The following is a 23290-nucleotide window of genomic DNA, read 5'->3' as shown; positions in this document are numbered from 1 at the left end:
ACGACTCAAGAGCCTTCATTGAAGATTGACCACACCTGTACGACTGAGAGCCTACACAGATTAGATTACTTTATTTACTTTACTAGACCGTGACAATTGCTTCTTGAAAATGGTGAATTGTGATGTTAGAAATGCATTCGAGAAGTTAGGAATGACGTTAAACCACAATGTAATGGAATATAATATAATCAGATGCACTTCCTCTTTTGCTCTTTCTTTTCAATCAGGTATAGGGCCATTAATGTAATGGTTACAGGAAGCAAAACTATAAAGAAAGGTTGTAAAAGGAAGTCACAGAGAGGACAGGGTGAGTCCTGCCCTGCCAAGAAGCTCATGCAAATAAACTCTGCGCAAATTCAAATTATACGCCTTAGGTTTTTGTCAAAGGGGGCGTTATAACTTATCTGTGGTCTACAATATCACATGAGAGGACTCACCTCATAACCTAACCACGACCTTAGATAACTTACTTCTGATGATTTGTAAGCTTTAATAACACACATGCTCATAATAAATCATGGTAGTAAAGCTAAATTACACTTAGATGTACATTCCTTGTTCACCTAAGTATAATTTGGAGTCTGAGTATACATAGAGTTATCATTTGTTTGGTGTGGATTTCCCTGGGAAGTACAATTTGAAGTCAGTGAATGTTCAGAATGCCAGGCTTTACATGTTTCAGATTTACGGTAAGCATTTTCACTTTATCGCAACACGGTCCTGGGTTTAAAGCCCGGGCCAGGCGAGGTCTTTCCTCTGGGTGCTCATGGTTTTCGCTGCCACTACAACAATGTACAGTAGAGTCTCCTTTGCAGCGCCGACTCCGTTGAAAATGAAATCCAGAAGTATCCGTGGGGCTTTCATGGTTAAGTAAGTGACAAACAAACTCATGTGATCTTGTCAACCACATCTGCATTCCTTTGATCTGAAACACTGTTGAAAATGTTCAACATGGATACATTCAAAAGGTGCCGAAATGCCAGTTGGCAGGTGACAAGTGCAGAGATTAAATTTTAATACTTATGTCCTCTGTCTCAACCCCCCCCCGTGTTTGGCCTTTTTATGATTCTGCCACCCACAGAGAACAATGACAGGCGGGGCTGCAGGGGAGGACCGGTTGATCAAATTTAGGGTTTTCCAATACCCTCCAATCACCTGCGTTTCAGCCAATGGCACACCTGCTGTAATGCAATATCTCCGCTCCGCTCTATTCTTCAGTGCGAACGAGGTCTCATGTGATTTCATTCAAATGTCAAGAGCGTAGTAAAATTCCTGCCTGAATCAAATCACATTTTTAGCTGCGGCACTTAAGCTCCCCTGCTCCGTCTGGCCTCTTGCAGACCTGTTGCTATGGGAAACCGGATACAAGCTGAAGTGCCTGTTGTCAAATAGGGAATTTAATCATGATATCGTTTATATATATTTGTTTTTGTTTGCGTTGCTTGCACGAGCGCTAACCATGCACTACCGTGTGGCCCGCGTGGCTTTCATTACAAATTTAACTTAAACTGTGGCCCTTAAAGGAACAGGCCACTGTTTTTCCATACTGACGGGGGCGGACTGGGACTGAAAAACAGCCCTGGACTCTGGTTCAGACTGGCCCGAATTAGCGTAAATGTGACACTTCCACAAATACATATGTTAACCTCTTACCCCCCGCCGTAACCGAGAGCATTTTCTCCAGTTCGGCTTTACCCAAATCAAAAGGCTTCTTGACTGGAGAGCAACACTGTAACGCCTCGTTTGAAAGCTCAAATCTAGAAAAATGATGGTAACTTTTTGTCACGTTGTCGCTGCATTTTTGACGTGTTTTTGTTGCTTTTTCATTACTTTTTTGTGGCTTTTTTGGCGTGTTTTCGTCACTTTTTTGTCACTTTTTTTGTCACTTTTTTGTCACTTTTTCGTTGTGTTTTCGTTTCTTATTTTTCGTTTTTTTTTTTTCAATATTCTTGTTTTTTCATCGCTTTTTTCATCGCTTTGTCGTCACGTTTTCGTCACATTTTGTTGTGTTTTCGTCCCTTTTTTGTCACTTTTTCGTTGTGTTTTCGTCTCTTGTTTTTCGGGGGGGGTTTCATGTTATTGTTTTGTTTTTTTTCATCGCGTTTTTCATCACTTTGTCGTCACGTTTTCGTCTATATATTTGTTTTTGTTTGCGTTGGCCATTGTGCGCGGCCCTTTTGATACAGTTTGGCTTCACCACAGAAACTCACATATAAATAATGGATACAATGGCTGTATAAATAGAAGGGAAAACATGATTCTGTCTCATACATTATTGAGCAAAGAGAGTGTGAACGCGACATTAAAAGGATGGTACGGATGCACGGGTTTGGCACAATCAGGGCATCGGCCTTACGTATAAGCTACCTGTGTGCCGTTTCTCCCGTGGAAATGCGTATTCTAACAGAATCTGTGATAACCAGTGCGAATTACCATAAGATGAAACTCAAATGGATGTTTGGGTCATAGCGTGATTTGTTATGAGTGGATTTCAAAGCTATACCAGTTGAGAACAGCTGCCATAGTCTATCCCTGGTATGAGTGCGGATCTAAATCTTTACCATTGTAAGATAGTGTCCAAAAGAAAACATTACATACGTCTTGATTTCTACTTGCCGTGCACTTTCATATCATTCTGTGATGCGTGTCGAGCTGGTTGTTCCTTTGCTTTTGCTTGAGCTCCATATGTCCCTTGTATGTAGAGCTTTCACACCGCACATGGTGTCTGCTCTCATTCATCGAGCCCAGAGGAGTTGTGTGTTGCAGAACAAAACCTGCGCCGAACACTGCGAGAGGAGCGGCACGGACAGGGATGGAGCACGAACTGGAGCAGAAGAGAATGAGCTGCACACGTGTTGTATCCAGGTTGCATCCACAGCTGGGCGGTAGCGGCGCTGGCACAAAACAACTCACAGGGAGATGTGATGTGTGGGAATGTTACATGTGTGCGTTTACCGGCGGAGAAGCCATTTTAAAGCCTTGTTTTGGAATGACTGCGAGTTTGAGGCGAGGACATGCTTCAAGCTCGGAACCTCCAGAATTTATTGAGCTTTGGAGGGCTTCACAAGCGCTACATGATTGATTGGGGAAAGTTCTGGGACTGTGCATATAGGAAAGAGTTCCTTTGTGTGCAGTGAGAACTGGTTGTAGCCAAAGTGTCTGGCAAGGGAAGAGCCTATTCTGCAAATCATTGTGAATAAATCAGGAGGGCAGTATTTGATCATGTTTAACTCGTATCTGGGGACAAAGATGAGCCATGTTTGCCATTAAAGGATCTATATCATGCTATTTTAGCCATTCCAAAGTTAAGTATAGGCATTTATATGATATATTGTACCTCTACCACTACTGAGCACTCATTTTTGTGATAAATATAAGTGTTTTCTGGAGGTATTTTTCAAACCCGGAAGACACAACGCTTCGATTCAGTTAACTCCGCCCCCTCTCTCCGCACATACTTTACCGTAATATAAATACACAGCAATAAGTGAAGTTACTTCACGATGCAGTTGTACGGAGTTGACATCTGCAACACAGCTTCATAAATGGCTAACACACATGCTAATATGCTAACACACAAGCTAACCCGCGTTTGGACTGACTCACCGCTCTGGTCCATCGCTGTTTACATTATGGGACTCGCGTTGGTTATAAAAGTTAATCCACTTTGATTCTGGCGAAGGTTCACCAAACATCCATCAGTGACAGTCACAGAAAAACAATATTTTGGTGATCGTCGCTGAATCCTGGAGAAAAAACAGCTGAGTGGCCTCTGCTTGAAAAAAGTTGAATATAAACTCCTCGTCCTCGTAGCCAAACGCGCTTCTTTTTCTCCGTCCGTGACATTATTGTTAGTTAAGAATAAAGAACAGGTGTGTCCAGAGTAGGTAACGAGCTCCATCTTCAGCTGCAGCGCAAACATGACTGATCTGTTCAGACGCGATGTGTTTGTTTTGGCCACAGCTGACCTGGAAGCACCTCGGGCACATCCTTTTTTTTTTCTTTTTTTTTTTTTTTTTTCTCTTTACATCTCTCTTACAACAGAAATAATGAAAAAGCTGTTTTACAAATTAAAATCAGGCTGTAAGACATTGCATTACAGACGTCGAGCACTTCCGTTCCGCTGTTACGACACAACTGAACACTCAGTCGTTCACCAGGAGAGGGCGGAGCCTCAGAGAGCAGGATTCAGGAGGATTGCTGAGAGCTGTGTGAATGAAGCCACAAACCACTCTGGGGGTGTTTTTGATAAGGAAATAGCATAACAACATGGCTAAAAGCTCTAAAAAGTCGATTTTGCATGATAAAAATAAACCCCCTTTCTTACTTATTTCTCCAAGCAAAAACTCTCCATCTTGTGTACAGTATTACAGTAAAGATACCAGGACCTTCACATAGGACGATCACTATCTTATCTCCACATCTTAACCTTTTCCATCAATACACTTCAATGTTATTTGCTCCCCCTCTGCCTATTATAGATAGCACAGTTGAAAGTAGCCCAGAAGTGGCAGTCAGCAAATCTCCATCACAAGGGCCTGAATTGGACAGTCTTTTCTCTCTCAGCCAGTCACCCAAATATTTGAAATGAGTGACCGCAGAGGAGACTCGGAGTCTCGGACACAATTGCATCATTGCATCACGGTACAGCCGCAGCAGCAGCAGTTTGAAACCACAGAATCCAATGTATAACCTGGATGTTTGGCCGTAGTGAATGGAGATAAGCTCCCAGCAAAGTCACAAGTCGGGTCTGAGCGCAGGGTCTCCCCCTCACAGAAAAGACACAGCATTGTGAGACCCATAGTTAAAGAAGAAGAATTGACTGGGCGAAAGGTTGCAGTGTACGACTTTAAAAGCTAAGCGTGCTTATTGTTACCCATCCTTTATTACAGGGAATCATCTTTACAAATGAGTGATCTACTTGTAATGCAAATAGTCTGGCTTTATTCATTACATATGGTAATTTGACGTCCACCCTTGGATTGTTGTGTCCAGTTATATGGAAAGTCCATGTTATCTTTTAATTAGCTTTGTTTTGCTCAAGAGTCTGTGTTGTTCGTTGCTGGAACATAATACAGTTTTGGAAGCTTTGATAGTTTTTAATTTCTCTGGTCAGTGGGTTTTCCCTGTAGGGTTGGCAGATTTAACTAATCACAGTGAAGTGTGAACTCTCAACAAGCAGATGTTTATTTGTCTTTTATATGACTTTTATTAAAACAAGGATAGTCTCGCTGAGATCTCTTTTTCAGAGGGGTCTTGGTCAGAGGGGAACCTATTGTACATATTTTTGTGGTAAGGGAAACCAGAGGACCTGGAGAAAACCCGGAGCAGAAGGGGGGGGGGACATGCCACACAAAAAGGCAGGGGATTGAAGCCAGAACTTTCTTGCACGAGCGCTAACCATGCACTACCGTGTGGCCCGTGTGGCTTTCGTTACAAATTTAACTTAAACTGTTAGGTATTTCTTCAAAAATCATTAAGATTTGTAATCACTTTGTAATTGTAATCCTTTCACTATAATGTAAATATGCTAACTGATCAAATGCTAAGATAACAGAGAGGCCACGTCGGCCCTGACATGGTGGACCTGGAAGGGTTTTAACCTTCCAGATCTACCATGTCAGGGCCGACGTGGTCGCTCACCTCGCAGACTTTAGTGAATATCTCCGCGAGTAAATGACGTAGCTTTTATTGCGTTGGGAAGAAGAGGGTTGGGGCTTTAAAACGAGCCCATCCATGCCCCTCTAAGCCTCTGGGAAGCAAAGGTTGCATTGAAAATGTGCGCCGTTGCCATGACAACTCGCTAATGTTAATATATAGAGTCTTTGTCCACGATTTGTATATCATAATTATGTGATCATGGGACTACAATTTGAACAAGCCCATTGGATTCCTAGACACCCAAAACATGGGGTTAGAACCAAAATGACTTGTCTATGATGAATAATAAAGGAGTAATGGGCATTTTAAGGATCTCGCCACCCTCTTGGATGCCATCTTGAAAATTAGACCTTTCCAGTGGTCAGATTTTGGTAGACTTTTAGTATGTTAATAAGCACACCTGATACTACAGAAAACCATTGAAAAACCTTTTGTAGCAATTTTTTGGGGGTTAAACCATATATGCAGCCGGCTTACTGTGGCCCTTAAAGGAACAGGCCACTGTTTTTCCATACTGACAGGGGCGGACAGGGACTGAAAAACAGCCCTGGACTCTGGTCAGCCTGGCCCAAACTAGCGTAAATGTGACACTTCCACAAATACATATGTTAACCTCTTACCCCCCGCCGTAACCGAGAGCATTTTCTCCAGTTCGGCTTTACCCAAATCAAAAGGCTTCTTGACTGGAGAGCAACACTGTAACGCCTCATTTGAAAGCTATAATCTAGAAAAATGATGGTAACTGTTTGTCACGTTGTCGCTGCATTTTTGTCATGTTTTTGTTGCTTTTTCATTACTTTTTTGTGGCTTTTTGGCGTGTTTTCGTCACTTTTTGGTCACTTTTTCATTGTGTTTTCTTGTTTTTCGGGGGGGGGGGGGGTTTCATGTTATTCTTGTTTTTTCATCGCTTTTTTCATCGCTTTGTCGTCACGTTTTCGTCACATTTTGTTGTGTTTTTGTCACTTTTTTGATGCTTTTCCAGCACATTTTGGTTTTTGGATGCTTTTCTTTTCAACTTTTAGATTTGGGTAAAGCTTGGTCCCGCCCGGGGGTAAGGGTAAGGTAAAGTGAGAGGCCAGACAGGTGGCCCTAGAGCCAGTGGCCCTTCTCTGCTCTTCCAGAATGGACATATGGCCAGTCCGCCCCTGCATACTGAGATTTGTTCTTACCTGAGCTTAGACGAGTTGATACGTACCTTCGTGTACGCACTCAGTCCAAAAGTCCAAAGATGTTGTTAGCATTTCGCCTCTCCCAGCATATTCCTATAGGACAAGGGTGAAGCTCTTCCACGTTTTCCCTGTTTACTGTAAATACTGTTGCGTGAGTAGTTACGCAAGTATAGTCACACAAAATCAAACATGTCGATATTCTAAGCGGGTATAAAGGGGTGCTATATTGTAAGGCGTAATAACACCTACGTCCGCGCAGTAAAGTGAAGAAGCTTAATCACAAATAAATATATACAAATTGAGAATGTCTTCCTCGTATATGCTCCAGCAATGCCCCGGTGAGTAGAATGAGCCCTGGCCTCTATATGCCTGTAAATGAACTTGAATAGAGAGTGCCTCGGGGCAAACAAGCAAAACAGACGTCATGCGCGTTCACACTCAGGTGTAGTGTTAGCTAACTTCTCCATACTGAAGCCGTAACTTTGGAAGGATGGATTTAGTGGCGAATAAGAAGAGACTGGCTTCAAGCACTGGCAAAACTCCAGCCCAGACCCCAACAAACAAAAAGAAACAAAGACTTTTTTCGGGTGTGTCAAAAAGGGTGAAAGTCGAGTCTGCGTAGGCAAAGAACCAGAGTAAACATTGGAAACTGTTGAGAGAATCTCTGGGTGTGACAAAAGACTCGCAGAAGACCTTTCATTTTTGTTTGAAAGTTAAGAAATTACTACTAAATACTAAAAACAGTGGTCCATGCATGTTTTACAAACCTAACTAGTGTCAGTAATAACAAAAATTGTGCTGTACCTATAAAACATTTGATGGTAATGGTGCTATATTTACAATGGCAAAATAATTTTGCTAATTTTAGCTTTTCTTGGCCGAAAAATAAGAGTGACTGTGAACGGATTTGACTGCAAAAAGCAATTGCGAGTACAAAACTTCCAAACTCCACATAGCCCCTTTAAATAGGGAACTGTGAAGAGCTTGGTCGCTTCTAACTTCACCCCCGTTTGGCCCCATAGAGGAGAAGAGGAGAGGCTAAATGCTAACAGCATCTTTTGGTCTTTTTGCGTGACTGAGGGCACGCACAAAGACCAGACAGGTGAGCATCAACTCGTCTAAGCTCAGGAAAGAACATAGTCACATTTAAACATCCCTATGTTTCAAGTGTAATGGTTTTGTATAGCCCAATATCACAACAGAAGTCGCCTCACAGGGCTGCACCAAACAATAAGGCAATAAAAAGTTCAGGTGAATCCAGGCAAATATAATGTCCAACAGGAGGTAGCGACGAGCGGCGTGGGCGTCCCCCGTCCTTAGACTCTCCAGTACGGCAAGGAAAAACTCAAAAACCCGGCAGGAGAAAAGAGAAACCTTGGGGAGAACCACAGAAGGAGAGATCCACTCCCATGGACGGACAGGCTATAGAGATCCAGGGCCGAAGGATCCCTCAGCAGACGGGCCAAGATTGCAGACTGTTCAGTCCTCAGATTCCAGAATGCAGGTTCCTCCGTTCACCCAGGTTCCTCCGTTCACCAAGGTTCCTCTGTTCGATCTAGACAGGCACTCTCGAGAGGGAGTGGGACAGGAGACACCATGTGAATAGTGATGAACAGACTACAGATAAATTAAATATTGTATCATGATAAAACAAAGTCTGCAGTAAGAAGAAGAGGATAGCGCTCAGTGGACCGCAACATCCCCAGCAAATCTCTCCAGTTCATGTTTACAGATTACAGTTTGTTTATTCATTGGTACAAGTTTTCCGCTGTTGGGTTGTCTTAGTTTGCCAACCACATTTAGTAAAAAATCAGAAGGGACTCGTTTAACAGAAGCGGACAGAAGTCATCATGACCTTCCACACACATTCCTCCTGTGTCAGTCTCTTTGATGCAGGCGAATATACACTATATACGTGCAAAATTCTCAACAATTGTTATGAAGTCATCCCTACAAAGAGGAGAGTAAATAATCCATTACGCTCAGGACGTTTTGATTGAGTTCTGACCACAACTAACACTTTAAAATTCATCGTCGTCATCCCATAGGGCAACATTCTCCAAAAGTCCTTCTACCGCCATTCTCCAGTGCCTCCGCAGAAGTAATACTTGCGCGTCCTAGATCAAAAGGCCGTCTTGATGTGTGATCTAATTCCCCGGGGAGGCGCGGACAGTTCTGGTCCAGCTGCCACCGGGGGCCCATCCAAATGAGCAGCGCGGTCCCAGCTGCATCTGTCAAATCCACTGTTTTCAGTCTGACCAGGACGAGCTTGCGTCTGCGGCGACGAACTCCGAGCAAGAGGTTCACGTCGAGCCAATCGAAATCCGCAGTTTCGACGGTCGCAATTTGCACGATTCCAAACTAGTCGACCTGTCACATAGAGATACTTTCTATGGATGAAATCTGCAACTAGACAAATGTATGAGCTTTACATGTCAAACATCACGCACACAAGAAGTCGGGTCTTTTTCTTTCGCCATGTTTACAAAGCCTATGGAGAACATCAACACTCTCTGCTGTACAGTATAGTATGTCACAGACCATCTCCCCAGTGCACCCATTCGTCACACTGACATCGGGGATCATTTCTCAGCACATAAACCCCTAATACATAATTCAGAGGCAGATCATTTTTTTTCTCATGCTCTGGTAATCTAGTTAAATAATTTGGGATTACACTGCCTCAGCTGCGCACCAGTAAAGGGGATCAGCGTCGTGCCCATGGTATGCCCTCTGTTGCGTGGCACAAAGGCTAACAGAAACGCCGGCGAATCCAACGGCCGGATAATCTCTCTCTCTCTCTCTCTCTCTCGCTCGTTTTGGCTTCAGCGCCGAAAGGGTTTCACATCTGGGGGGAGTTTTGTTGGAAGCTAATAGGGCTGTTTACTCCACCCACTTTGGCTGAGCTGCGGACAAGCCTCATGGACAATTTAATCAGGCGTCATCGGGCTGCTGTTGCGACGGACTGCAGATGCGAATGAACAGCTCCAGTGCATTTTTTTGTTTCTTTACTGCTTTCTATCATTCCTGTTGCGGTTCATTTGTGCACGTGTCCATTGCAATTAACCATTTCGCTCCCATAACACTGTCCAAAACACTGTCTAAATCAAGGAGTCTGCACCAGTTGCTCTCCGAAGGCTTTCTCCAAAGAGCAGCCCCTCTCCCTTCCTCACAAACTTCACCAGACCCAGACCTTCCTCCCCCAGATCTCTCACCCCGTCTTGTAAAACCGGGAGTTTGCCACTTCTCTACCGCTCTCGTCCCGCCATTTGTCCTTGGCTTCTACGCTTGGACTTCTCACATTCTTGCCATTCCTTCATTTGGTGCCCCGAAATAAGGCCATGTGCCACGCTGTTTTAGTGAGGAACTTTACGGACACTTGTGTGGGTTAGGGCTGTGCAATTAATCGAAATTCGATTACGATTTCGATTACAACAGTAAACGATTGCAAAATTAGCGTAATCGCAAAAAATCGCTTATCATTTTTTTCATTTTTTTTTTCAATTTCTTTTTTTTTTTTCAATTTTTTATTTTTATTTTTACTTTTTTTTTTAGCAAAGCAGACTTGCGTTATTTCAGGCCGCTGGGATTGTTTTCCCTTCGCTTTTCTCGTGCCACGGCTCATGCTTTTGTCTGACATAAAAACAAACGGCGCTGTGTGATGATGTCATCAGGCCGCGCTGCTTAGTTTGCTTGTGCAGGTGTGAGGGCTGGCCAGCAGGGGGCAGGTGTGAGACAGGAACCTCTCTTTAATCAAGGCGTACTTGAAATCATTTGTACTTTTATGACTGTGCAGAAAACATAAAATATCATCATAGTGTTTTTTTTAAAGGCAACAAATAATCGTTTGAATAATCGTGATTTCAATTATGACAAAAATAATCGTGATTATTATTTTTTCAATAATCGAGCAGCCCTAGTGTGGGTTTAACCATTTCTCAGACGGGGCAGGTGGATGAGAGAGGAGAGATACTAGTTCACGATATGCAGAATTATTATCTTCCCCCACTGGCACACCTACTAGTGCTCTGGACAGATTAAGCACAAGAGACAAATTGAAGTGAAGTGAGATTATTGCGCAGATTGGAAATTTTGTTTCCTGTTTAGGCACCAATCGTGTCCCAAAGCCTGAAAATAGATTTTAAACGTTCTGCCTGTGTTGTCTCCTCTTTAAAAGGCCTCGCTGCATTTAAACCTAATTGAAAAGCGCGAGCTGTATCTCTTCCTTCATTAACGGTCCTCCTGACCTTGACACGGATGACTGGTGCTCCGTGTACCAGTAAACATGACAGAGTGAACAGGCCGGGCTTCAGGGGGGGGGCAGGGGAGACAAAAGGTGAAGGTGAAGCGAGACACTGAGAGAGAGGCGCGCTGAAGACAAGGTCAGGTCATTAGGCCGCCTGAGGTGAGAGGGGTCAAAAGTCAGCATGGAGGTCGTCTGAAGCCACTGAACCAGAAGAAGAGACAGAAAGAGAGCGAGCGAGAGAGAGACACAGAGGCTTGAGTGAAAGTTTCCCACAGCCCGAGCTGGATAAGCACACAATATTGATTTGCGCTGTCCAAGCGGACTTTTTAATCCCGGTCGGACTTGTGGGATACGATTAAGGGATGGATGTGTTGATGAGGAAGTTGGCGTCAGATCTTAAGTAAACATTCATTAAACTCTAAATCCCAGCGCGCTCCACTTTGGGACAGCGATGTGTGAGTTTGTTGTTGTTCGTGGCCTGTTTGTTATTGTTTGCCTTGTACATTTCGGATTCACTGTCAGGGCTGTTTCTTGATTGGTTTGGGCTTCGATTTGCCTCTAGAATGAACAAACAAACAGATAAACCGAAAAACAACTGAGCAAATGCGCATTAGTTTAATCAATTGATTCCCCACAAATTATAATACTTCACAAATAAAGCTGACAGACCAGGGGGAATGTCCAGGCTACATAACAACATACATAAGTACAACTACATAAGGCTGACATAACAACCAGCTCAAGTTCTTTGTGCAAAACCTGAGGTAACAATTAAACACTTAAAGCTGCATTATGCAACTTCTTATGTGGAAAGTAGAGTTGATATTTGTGTGTGGTGACCCTGTGGCTGTATGAGTGGTCAGCATGGCGCCTTTACTTTCCATCACGGTGGTCTCTACAACGTGCCAGGGTCAATTTTGTAGGTTTTCTGGTGGGAGCGTCCGTCAGCAGTGAAAAACCTTCCAAACAATTGATCCCGGAGCGTCATAGACACCACTGTGATGGAAAGTAAAGGCGCCATGCTGACCACTCATACTACAAAGTAGAATACACACAAATATCAACCTTTTTTTTTTACATAAAAAGTTGCATAATGCAGCTTTAAAGTTCAGCATTCTTGTAAAATTGCCTGTGAATGTGAATGATCGACAATTACTATTTATAATATTTTGGTGACATGTTTAAACTCAAATTGAACTTTGTATTTCATCCCTTGAAATTATATATATGTTTTTATTCTCAATTTGGCTATTGATTATGATAGAAGAGTAACAACATATAAGGATAGGAAGCACAGTCAAAACTTGAAACCAGTGTGACAAACCTGCCCGTTTTTAGACAGTTGATGCAAATGATCCCAAAAACTAACAACTGCGCTACAAATAAAATTGGATTCAGGATGTAATGCATGAGTAATGGGAAGTGACGGATTGTCTTTTGTAACCCACAAAAGAGACATACCGTAAATTCTCTAATACTGGCCTGTATTCCATTAGCGGCCGGGTCTCTAACAGTGGTCGGGTTCGCGGCTGGCGGAGGCAAATTAAAGCCGGTCTCTAAAACAGGCCGGGGCTTTTATTAGAAACTATAACAGTAGAAATATTCCCCATGTTAGGAATTTGTCTCATACTCGTGTAAATGATAACTCACGTGCAGGACGTAAACAAACGGGAACCCGGGCCGAGGGGGACACTGCGGAGGAGCTGATCCGAGCGTAACTTTGACACAGATTTAGCCACTTTTCAAACCTCCTGTGACTATTTGTAGAAACAGGACAAACAACAAATGTTGTGTGATCCTCCAGGGTTTTAATAAAGTCACCATATCGTCTTCAAAGCACGTCCAGCTGCTCCGTGTGCAGGTCAGTCCCACGCCTCAAAATAACTCCTCCGATCAGCGCGAGCGTCTCGTCTTCTCTCGGGTCAGTCTCATGATCGATCACAAACACAAAATAAAAGGCGTCAATGTTCCAGCCGCTGGGAGAGGGTTTGAAATGTTAATTAATAAATGAACCTAATATTTTCGGTGCAAATTGACACAAATGTTGTTTTTCTTCGTTTTCCTGGTCGTCCGTTTTGCTCAAATAGAAATAAAGGCCTGTCTCTAATTGTGGCCTGGTTCCAATAAAGCCTGGTCCTAGATGCCCTTGAGTAAATAAAGGCCCTGGCCTATATTAGAGCATTTACGGTAATTATACATTGAGCTCAACACAGTTTTGCCATCACTCCATACTTTACCCATTTAACTAATTGCCTTGCATTATTAACTACACCAGAGGTAGCTGCACTTTAAATAGATATTCCGTGTTCAGGGCAACAAGCGGCGAAAAGAATGGCTTGAATACATGAAATTGACATTGGCAACAGGAAAGTGTGAATGAAGTATTTCCCCGCTACATCCCGATCAGTTTGAAAACGTGCCGCCTGTCAGCTGCACATCCACACAGGTCTGGTTACAAAACGCACCCATGCCAAATGAAAATCTGCTCATCTAAATGCAAATTGTAAATGGCATTTCCAATTATATTCTTAGGCGCAGACGCTAACCCGCATTTACGCTCAGTGGCTCAGTGTTCTAAAAGGTGAATTAGGAGACGGACGCTTTTGTCTTTCCTCAGTAACGTCAATAAAAAAATTAAAATGTTGATTGATCTTTTTAAAGTCAGGAAGCTCAAATGCTCCTCAAAGTGATGAACACGGCAAAAATCCTAAACTACCTTAGCACACCGCTGGTATAACGTGATTCCATGTATTCATCCTAAATGCTGGCTTTGTTTACTGTCTGTCTTCTGTCTTTGGCCTACGGCAAGACCAGAGGTTCAAAACTTGCACTCGATCCACCGACCAAACCGCCAGCTGCTTTAATGAAGGATTTGCGCTGGAGAGATGCCACTCCGCTAATGAAGAAAAAAGTAGGCTATATACGCTGACCTGCTTGTGTTCGGAGGAGCGTTTTAAAAGGATTTGGACAAAAAAGGATGAAGAAGGAAAAAAAAAAAACAAGCGTAATCTCACTGGTAAAGATTACAAAACAAAACATGCAGGAGGCGGAGAATTGTCAAGCGTAATCTTGTATGAAGTTGGGCTGACGGATTTGAAAATCTCTTCTTTGCTTTTGGTGCTTCATGGGCATTTCTACATTGAGCCGCTTACCGCACTCCTCTATTATTACCTAGGATGATTACACAGAAGCCGCCCATAACTGTCCTATTACAGGGGCTGCATTATAATAAAGCATAGAGCCCGCGACTTGACCTACACTTTTTTTTTTTTTTTTTTTTAATGGGTCTACGGCTCACGCGCAGGGACAAGGGGGGCAGTGCTGACTCAGCCGTCTCTACGTAAAAGTGAATGATGTCACTAACGCGGGCCGGGCTCATGTGTGTATTCCTATGGGGGAGGAGGAAGGGGGGGGGGGTGTATAGACATGTGTATGCTCCGAGGGGAAATGTGTTTCAGACAGCCGCGGAGCGTGGAGAGAAGATTGATGAACCAATATGTGGATGTGATGGACAAAGTGAGCGGGTTCAGCGCAGAGGCGGTTGGCTAAAGGCAAAAAAGCGCACGAGGAAAAAAAATCTGAAGCACAATGCGCCGGAGCTGACAGGCAATCATATGTGACGGGCAAAACTGTGTTGATTTTGTGCATTTAGGGGGGGGGGGTCATTTACAAAGCGTTTGCTCGTGTGCAAAATGAGCAGTAGCACACGCAAAAGCGGATGAGCAGCAGAGTCATTCTGTCATTATATCGGATTTGGGGACCTAAAACTGCAATACAGGCGGTTTCAGAAGGTAATGTACTGTAGCTGCAGTCAAGGCAGATTTAAATATTTTATTTCATAATTTTATTGTTGATTAAAAAGGACAAATAATTAATATAAGACAATACAGTTCATAATTCATATTTATATTGCATTGGTTTTTCATTTCTTAAAACTATGTATAATAGGGGAGAACTTATTTTTTGGTTCCGCTTTAACTTGAGTTGCTATGGGGACAGCATAGGCGAGGCACAGAGCAACATGAGGCCACCGGCACCCACATGAAGCAGAGTCCGAGAGAGAAGCCAAAGATTTTACACTTTACTTCCTTGGAGTTTAAGCGGCCAATGAGGTATTTTATTGAAGCTTTTTGATATTTGTGTGATTATCTGTGACATTATTTTAAGTTTTATTGTCTTTACTTTTTAGTTCTGACGGCATTGTGTTGGCATTACTGGCATGATTAAGGCATGTGAAGACATGATAGCCAAAAAAATGTCTGTGGAAACCAAAGGATGACTTGAGCCTTGATTAACTCTGAGGGAGTAACAGGTAAATTAGGTGCAACATGCCCATAAATAGCTCAATATGCCCTCACTATTTAGCACCTCCTTATAAATGACTCCCTTTGAGTTGTTCTTCACATCCTAACCATAACAGAGCATATTTTCTCCAGTTCAGCATTACCCAAATCTACATTGAAAAGCTTCTTGACCCGAGAGCTTGCTGTCAATAGGCCAGTGAAACGCCTCACGTGAAAGCTGAAGTTTTTGTCATTTCTGTTGTCACGTGTTGTCAAATTTAGTTTTCATCACGTTTTTGTTGCTTTCTTGTCAAATTTTTGCCACGTTTTCATCACGTTTTTGTCACAGTGACGTTACATTGGCCTATAGCAGGGCTAGGCAACGTCAGGCCCGGGGCCAAATCCGGCCCTCCAGCACAGAACCTCTGGCCCACAAGGTGATTTTGAGAAATATTATGATACAAGAGATCAAATACCAGTTTAACTCTGAAATGCGGGAAATTCTGTTAGTATTTCTTAAGTTTCATGGCCGAACGTCCCAATATGTCGTTTATGATGTAAAACATTGGTATTTGCAGGAAATAGTTCTTTACTTTGCTACAATGGTGAGGTTCGGCCCTTGGTGTTTTGGCAATGCTGAAAGTCGGCCCTCCTGGAAGCAAACTTACCCCTGGCCTATAGGCTGTAAACTCTCAGGTCAAGATGTTTGGACTGGAGAAAATGTGTTTGGTTATGGTGGGGGTTAAGAGGTTACAGGCACTATACCGGTTTTATTATTTCTAGTAATGGATCAACATGCTTTGTCCTCCTTTAGCATATTGTAAACTCAGACATTTGTGAACAAACACTATGCATCTGACTGTAAAACATTGCGCTTGAAATGTGACCCTGCAAGTTGTAAAATGTGTCTATAAACGTGTCCCTGCGTAGAATCCTGATGCCACAAATATGTTGGTGAAGTTAGGAATGAGTTTGGAACACCACATTGTCATTTTGTGGCTTCCTCTTTCATTGTTTGTTGTGATAAAACAGATGTAGGGCCTTTAATGTTGCAATGATCAATAGCAATGCAACAGCTAACAGAAGTTGGGGGAACATCTCACAAAGATCAGTTATTGCGCTGATATTGCGTTTACTATTGTGACTTTCACAAAATTGCAACATCACCCTTACACACACTGTTAATGTCTTACACACACTGTTAATGTCTTACCCTGATTTTCACACATCTGATCTCACTGTATTAGTGTACATTTCTAGTTATTTTTGTAAGATGTGCTACTTTGCTTTAAAGTAGAAAGGCAAAGATATAGTTTTAATTAAAAAATAAAAGCTATTAGTGTAGTGTTTCTCACAAACAGTCTAGTCATTCATTTTATCTAATACTTGTTTTGTTGTTGCTTACAAGAAGGTCTAAGGTGGGAGAAACTAAGACCTATAGACTCTGTAGTTGTTGCGCGATGAAGAAGCTATAGTTAAAGTGATAGTCTGGAAGTGTGAATGTATTGCAAATTTTATAAAATGTGCAAAATTGATCACCTGGTCTTGCTTTTTGATGTTAAGTAAGCAATAATATATATATGTTATTTTCTGTAGTCCCTCCTTCCCGGATTTCAGCAACTAATCACAGTCTAGTATCCTCCCGTGTTGACCAATGAGACGAGCTTTTCCCGTGAACCAGCCTGTCAGGACCAATCAGGAGAGGTGGGGGAAGAGCTTGATAGTTTACTTTTGAAAATTCTGTTCCTGCTCTCCTCATTTTGCAAACGAAGAAGGGTTTTCTGCTTAAAGAGGGAGGAATTTGATTGTTTACTTTCGAATTTCACTCCATCTTTCCTCACGTTGTAGACTTACAGATTATCACTTTAATGTCATCCGCTGTGGTCCAAACATATTGTGAACCATTCTAAAGCATTCCCTACATCCGGATCCTTCTTACCTTTGATGGAGCAAACCAGAACTGCGTACCGTCACGTAATGCTAACAACAATTAGCCTGCTAATGCATCAGATAAAAACAGTTCCTCATGCGATGTGTGCACAGACGTTTCTTTTATCCCAACAAATGTTTGCCTAAACAATGGGTGTAAATTGATTTGCAGTCCCGCTAATGGGAACCCTGACCGTATAAGCGAACAGTTTCCAAAAATCAGCCACTGTGAACACATCCCTGTCTGTCAAGGGAACCTCTTTCTGTTTCCAAACACCCAAACTGTCTATTAGGAAGCGCTGGGAAATAATGACACTTGAACTCACGCAGGAGGGGGTCCCAGTGGGAGGTGGCGTACACTAGAGGCTGTATCACTCACAAACAACCCGCCATAGGGATTAACGGGCGACTTAGCGCGGGAGGGAGAACGCGCCGTCTTGCCGTCGCTTCATACCGGGGGTCGGCTCAGACTACTCTTTGCCAAAGCCGGACTCCACGAGATCAAGTCGACGCGATTAAATGGGTCAAGGGAAGATTTATCCGTCCTTATGAGGGAAAGTCAGTACACCGGGGAGCAGTGGTAAACATCTTGTGGGGTTTAGAAGAACAGTGATCACAACACAATGGAAAACACGACATCTGTCTTTGTCCAAGGGTGGGTGGGTGGGGGGGGGGGGCTTGTTTTAATTGCTAGCGAGTTGTTTACATTACCATGACCGTTTTGCTCCCTAAAAGTTGTAAAACCTTATCAACAGGAATTGAAATGCTTTGGAAAAGTTCTAGAATGAGTTTGGACCATGAATAACTTTAAAATGTACAGTATGTGCACTTCACTGTTTGTAAACCTGGTACTGTGCCTTTAAGCTTTCTCTCAAATCTTCTCAGTAGCGCCCTCTAGAAACCTGAAACATTTATGAAGCTACCAGAGATTTGGACAATTTGAACAAGAATACGAACCAAATGTATGTCATATTCAAGTTTGCTATTGTAATATAAAAGTTTTGCCAAAATAACATCATGTTTCCCAAATTGCAATAACAATTTATGGACAGGAATCTGATTTGTCTATTTCATCTATCACACTAAATTCTCCTAGCCGTTTAACCAAATGTTACCAACACGTGTTCATGTTCTGTTCAGTCTCGGCTGCATGTTTCAACACAAACCAAGACAAAACCACGAACTAAACCCAGAGTGATTTCACTTGTTCTTGGCCAAAATTCTCACTGTCCCACTTGTGCCATAAGCTGCTGCCTTAGACTAACGGTGTAGAGCGGGATGGGGTCAGAGGTGTGATCCGCTTGAGTAGCCCAAATGGCACAGGGGTAATATGTTTCATTAGATTGGCTCCCTGGATAACTGACTACATTTCTTTTAGATACAGAAAACCCCAACCGTAACAATAAAACGCACAGTTTCAACATGCAGACTTAAATCTTTGAGCTTTGCGAGGCAATAGCAATTATTGTAACCTGGAGAGATTGTTGATGAGATGAGCTTTGAGCTTCAGTGACGCAGTAAAGGGGCAGAATAATGAATTTGTCAGTCTAAATACCTCCCCTGGGTGGTGATAAAGTGAAGATAGGTTGAAGAGGTTAACAATGCTGCTGCAGTGCATAAACCATCAGCTGACTTCTTCAGAGACATTGGGAACTCATGGCACTGTTAGAATTTGTTAGAATGCCATTTTCACAATAGTGGCGTGTGTGGGAAATTGATGACTTTTAGCTAATGTTATATTTTATAATGCTATTGAATGTTTTTTATGAGTTTAATGTATGTCCTTTACGTTTCAGTTGAAACCAATCTTTTCACACGCACATTGCTGAAACAATACCCCATTTATTGCTCTTGCATTCTTTTGCTCAAACCTGTGGAGATGGCCGGTGCCCTCACTGGAGCTGTGAAAAATAACTCCATATAAGGCAACAGGAAGGACCTGCTGACCTTGGCCCAAGCTCCACTCATCTTCTATCTCTTCGTGAACGTCACATTTTTTCTGATATATATTTGTAAGAGCGCAGTTAGACGGTGTTGTTTCCTCGGACCTTGGGATCAACGAATGCACTTGGCGAGACCTTTTTGATACTTAATATTTTAAACTTAACTGTTTAAATGTGTTTAAAATGATCTTATGGAGTCAGACCTTATGCAAATTTAGAGTTTTAATATTTCCTGTGAAATCGCCCACACTTGAATCCTGTTTTTTTAAAATCTAATTCCAGTTGCTGCGTGTGGAATGTGCTTCAAGCAACATACGAGGTCCTTAAAAGTAAAATCTTTTCTATCAAAGTGGAAATTATGCCTGATATGTTCACTGGGCAGACTAAAGCCGCAGTCATAAATATCTTGGATTTTTGTGAATCTGAAAAGAGAGCTCTCACACAAACTATTCAGAATTGCTGGTTGAATTGATGCATTGGCTTCATTTTTTATATTAAAGTTACAAAAACCTGTCATACTGTGCGGCACATTCTGGTGTGTGTATTGTCAGCTCTGTTTATACTCTGCTAATGTAATGTAACGACAAAATGGCAGCAATAGACTAGAGCAGGTCAACCGTGAACTGGTCATTCTATAGACCATAAACACGGCTTATTCAGGACCAATTATGAGTGTTTAAGGTCAAGAGGAGAATCTGTGTCACTTATGAATGCTGTGAAACATGCTCTGTATTTGCATTTTGCATATTTAAAACATCTATCCATCTGATTGTGATCACCCTTGATGGTCACCACAGCAGTGCATCTGTTTATACATTCCTGAGTCCTAAGAGTCAATAAACTGCGTGTCAAACCCCAAATTTTAGGGTGTCCCAGACCAGTTAAGCCTAAGATTTTAAGGGAAGACATTGTAGGCACAACTTTAGAATTTGGCCAATTTGTAACTGCTTTAATTAATGTACGGATTAAATATAGCCCCTCAGATATGAATGGGAACTTGTTAATTCAAAGTCCAATTGAGAGTTGCCATCTTCACCTATGGTCATGAGATTTGGGTAATGACCGAAAGGACAAGATCGCGGATACAAGTGGCCGAAATGAGCTTCCTTCGCAGGGTGGCTGGGTGCACCCCCTCGAGATAGGGTGAGCAGCTCAGCTACCCGGGAGGAGCTCGGAGTAGAGTCGCTGCTCCTTCACGTCGAAAGGAGCCAGCTGAGGAGGCTCGGGCATCTGTTTCGGATGCCTCCTGATCGCCTCCCGCGGGAGGTGTTCCAGGCATGTCCTAGTGGGACAAGGCCTCGTGGAAGACCCAGGACACGCTGGTGGGACTATGTCTCCGAGCTGACCTGGTACAGGCTGGAACAGCTGGAGGAGGTGTGCATGGATCGGGAAGTCTGGGCATCTCTGCTGAGACTGCTGACTGCTGACCCGCGACCTGACCTGGATAAAGCGGAAGGAAATGGATGGATTAGATGGCAAAGTCCAATTGATAAATGCAAAGGTTGTTGTTTATTATGTAATATGCCTTAAAAAGAAATTTGGAAAAAGATATGGAAATTAAAACACGCAGTGGAAATAAGCGTCTTATTTGTTCCAAGTACCAAAGGACTTTTGACAAACCTTCCCCAGAGTAATTCAAACGGCTGGAATAGCTCAGAGTGTAGTCATCACAGAGCAGTGTTTGGTTTCCATCACGTCGGTCTTTCGAACTGATTCAGATTGAGAGAGTGGCTTCTGTTGGTTTAACCATTGTAATGGTCCAACTCAGCCAGCGTTAACACAATGTTTACTGAGATGAAAAGGAGGCTGTGGCAAATGTGAACTTCACTCAACTGCAAATATTGAAGCAGAGGAGAGCAGGAGGAACACAGAGTGGGTGATGTATGTAGCAGTGTGTGAGTTTTTGAAGTTGGAAGACAAAAAAAAAGCAATTTGAGAGTCCTTTTTATGTCCTCATCACACTATAATCCTTTACAGTTCATCTCTGGCAAACATAAAAAGATTAATACAATGAAAACACATCACACAGCAATGAGAAACTGAACGATTTAATAAACCGCTGTCCCTTCAATTTGGGTTATAGCGATGGTTCTTTTGTGCTCACATACAGGAACTTTCTCCTCCTGTCTTCCCCAGTGTCCTTTATGCTAATTCAGAAGAGGCTCTCCTTCCAGATGATGTCACTCTCAGCTTCTGCCAGCTCTGTCCATGTCCCTGTTAAATCCCACTTGACAGAGCCTTTGTCTGTAATGTGGAGCCCCAAACCAAGCACAGAAGAGGCTTTAAATGTGTAAGTGGCCATTTGTTTTGAATGAAGTAGAACATGAGGGGATGGGAAGTTTTGAGAAAGGTTCGACAAAACCAATAAAAAGTTAGAATTGTTTATGTTAAGTATTCTTTTGTGCACCTTAGCATTGATATTATAGGACTTATCATTTGCAGAATTCTCTGTATGGGAAAGAACGTTTATGAGTGAGAACTGTGTTGGTCAGAATTTCAAACTGGCCTGGGGCTCCCCAAGCCAGTTTGAGTGCAGAACCAAGCAGATTTTGCCTAACCAGCCAAACTACATTCTTTTTCAAACGTGATTGACAGACGACATTGACCAATTAGAGAAATGCTGGATATGACGCAGGAACAAGCCGCAGGAAGCCTTTTCAGTCAACATTAAACAACAAAGTCTGGATGCCAGGTTAGCAATGAACTCCCTCCTCTCGGTCGGTGATAGGGCTTTTCCACCTTTGGTGTTGGTTCTGGGCTGGTTCAGAGCTGGTTCGGAGCTGGTTCTGGTGCCGCGTTGGTTCCATACTGACTTGGTTTTCCACCAAAATGAGAGCTGTGCCTATTGTCAAAGCAACGCTTTGGGAAGTCAACATCATACTACAGCCACTTCTGGTTATAAAATACAGAAAAATAAGTTTACGTTTCAGTCACAGCAGCCGTTAAACATTTTGATTTCTTCTTTCTAACTCTTGTTTTAGCTAAAGAGCATAAAGAAAAACAACAGTTTCCTCCACAGAGACTGTTTTGGCTTACTAATGGCAACTAATATTGATTGTTTTGTTGGAGGAGAGAGCCACGCCCCCAGCTGCTGACATCACTGGTGCTCGTTTCTTGGTCCAGCTTTTAATTGGTTCCCAACCAGCACCAGATTTTGGAACCAAGAGCCAGCGTTTTTTTCAGTGGAAAACGAAAGAACCGGTTCTGAAACTGGAACTGGCCCAGAACCAGCTTGGTGGTAAAGGGCTATGAGTGGACCGATAGTGGTAAAATCAGGAAATGATTGGTTTGCGAGCAGCTGCCCAGACGGTTCTTCTTTTGAACAGAAAGGAGAAGCTTCTGGCTGCTCAGGCAAGCTCAGAATGGATGATGATATATTTCTTTTTTACTTTAAATTGTGGGGTACAGATCCAGGTTCTATATATATATTTTACTTAGCAAAATAGTTGAACTGAAATAGCTGAGGGACTAGAGAGTGCATCAAACTATTTAGCTATAATCTGAACATATTTGTCTCTATGAGCCTAATGTCTCTGCAGGGTCCTTTCTACAACAGGACCCTACGCCGAGCTCCGAGCAATTTAACTCCTCCTATTTCCAAGGGTGTCCCCTGCAGTCGTGTGTAGTAAAATAATTGTGACTTTCGCTCGTGACCTAGAACCCATGAGCGTAGGTCAGAGTAAAGTAGATTGACCAGTAAACATCAATCCACATTTGCATTTTTGTCTCAGCTCCTTGTTTGCAACAGCACCGATCCGTCTGTCAAACTCACGCCACATCCGTCCCACACTCGTGAGCAACACCCCGAGTTACCTAAATATGATGAAGAAATCATGGCAGTGAAGATCTGGGCTGTTATTGTAAAGTCTAGTAAAGTGGAGTTCTGGAAAAGGGAGAAAGCATCAGAAGCTCCGAGGGCAACAGAAGCCGTTAGCATGGGGTGTAGCGCAGATGTCAGATGTGCGCGCAGGCTTGTGTCTCTACAGAGCAGCGCACGACTGAAGTGGGCCAATGTTTCCACAGGTTCAGACACTCGTAAACTGCTCAGATCTGTGCGCA

This window comes from Gobius niger (assembly GCF_951799975.1).
Source record: "Gobius niger genome assembly, chromosome: 17".
Taxonomy (NCBI): domain Eukaryota; kingdom Metazoa; phylum Chordata; class Actinopteri; order Gobiiformes; family Gobiidae; genus Gobius; species Gobius niger.
The sequence above is the reverse complement of the archived record's forward strand: the minus strand, read 5'-3'. Positions refer to the sequence as shown.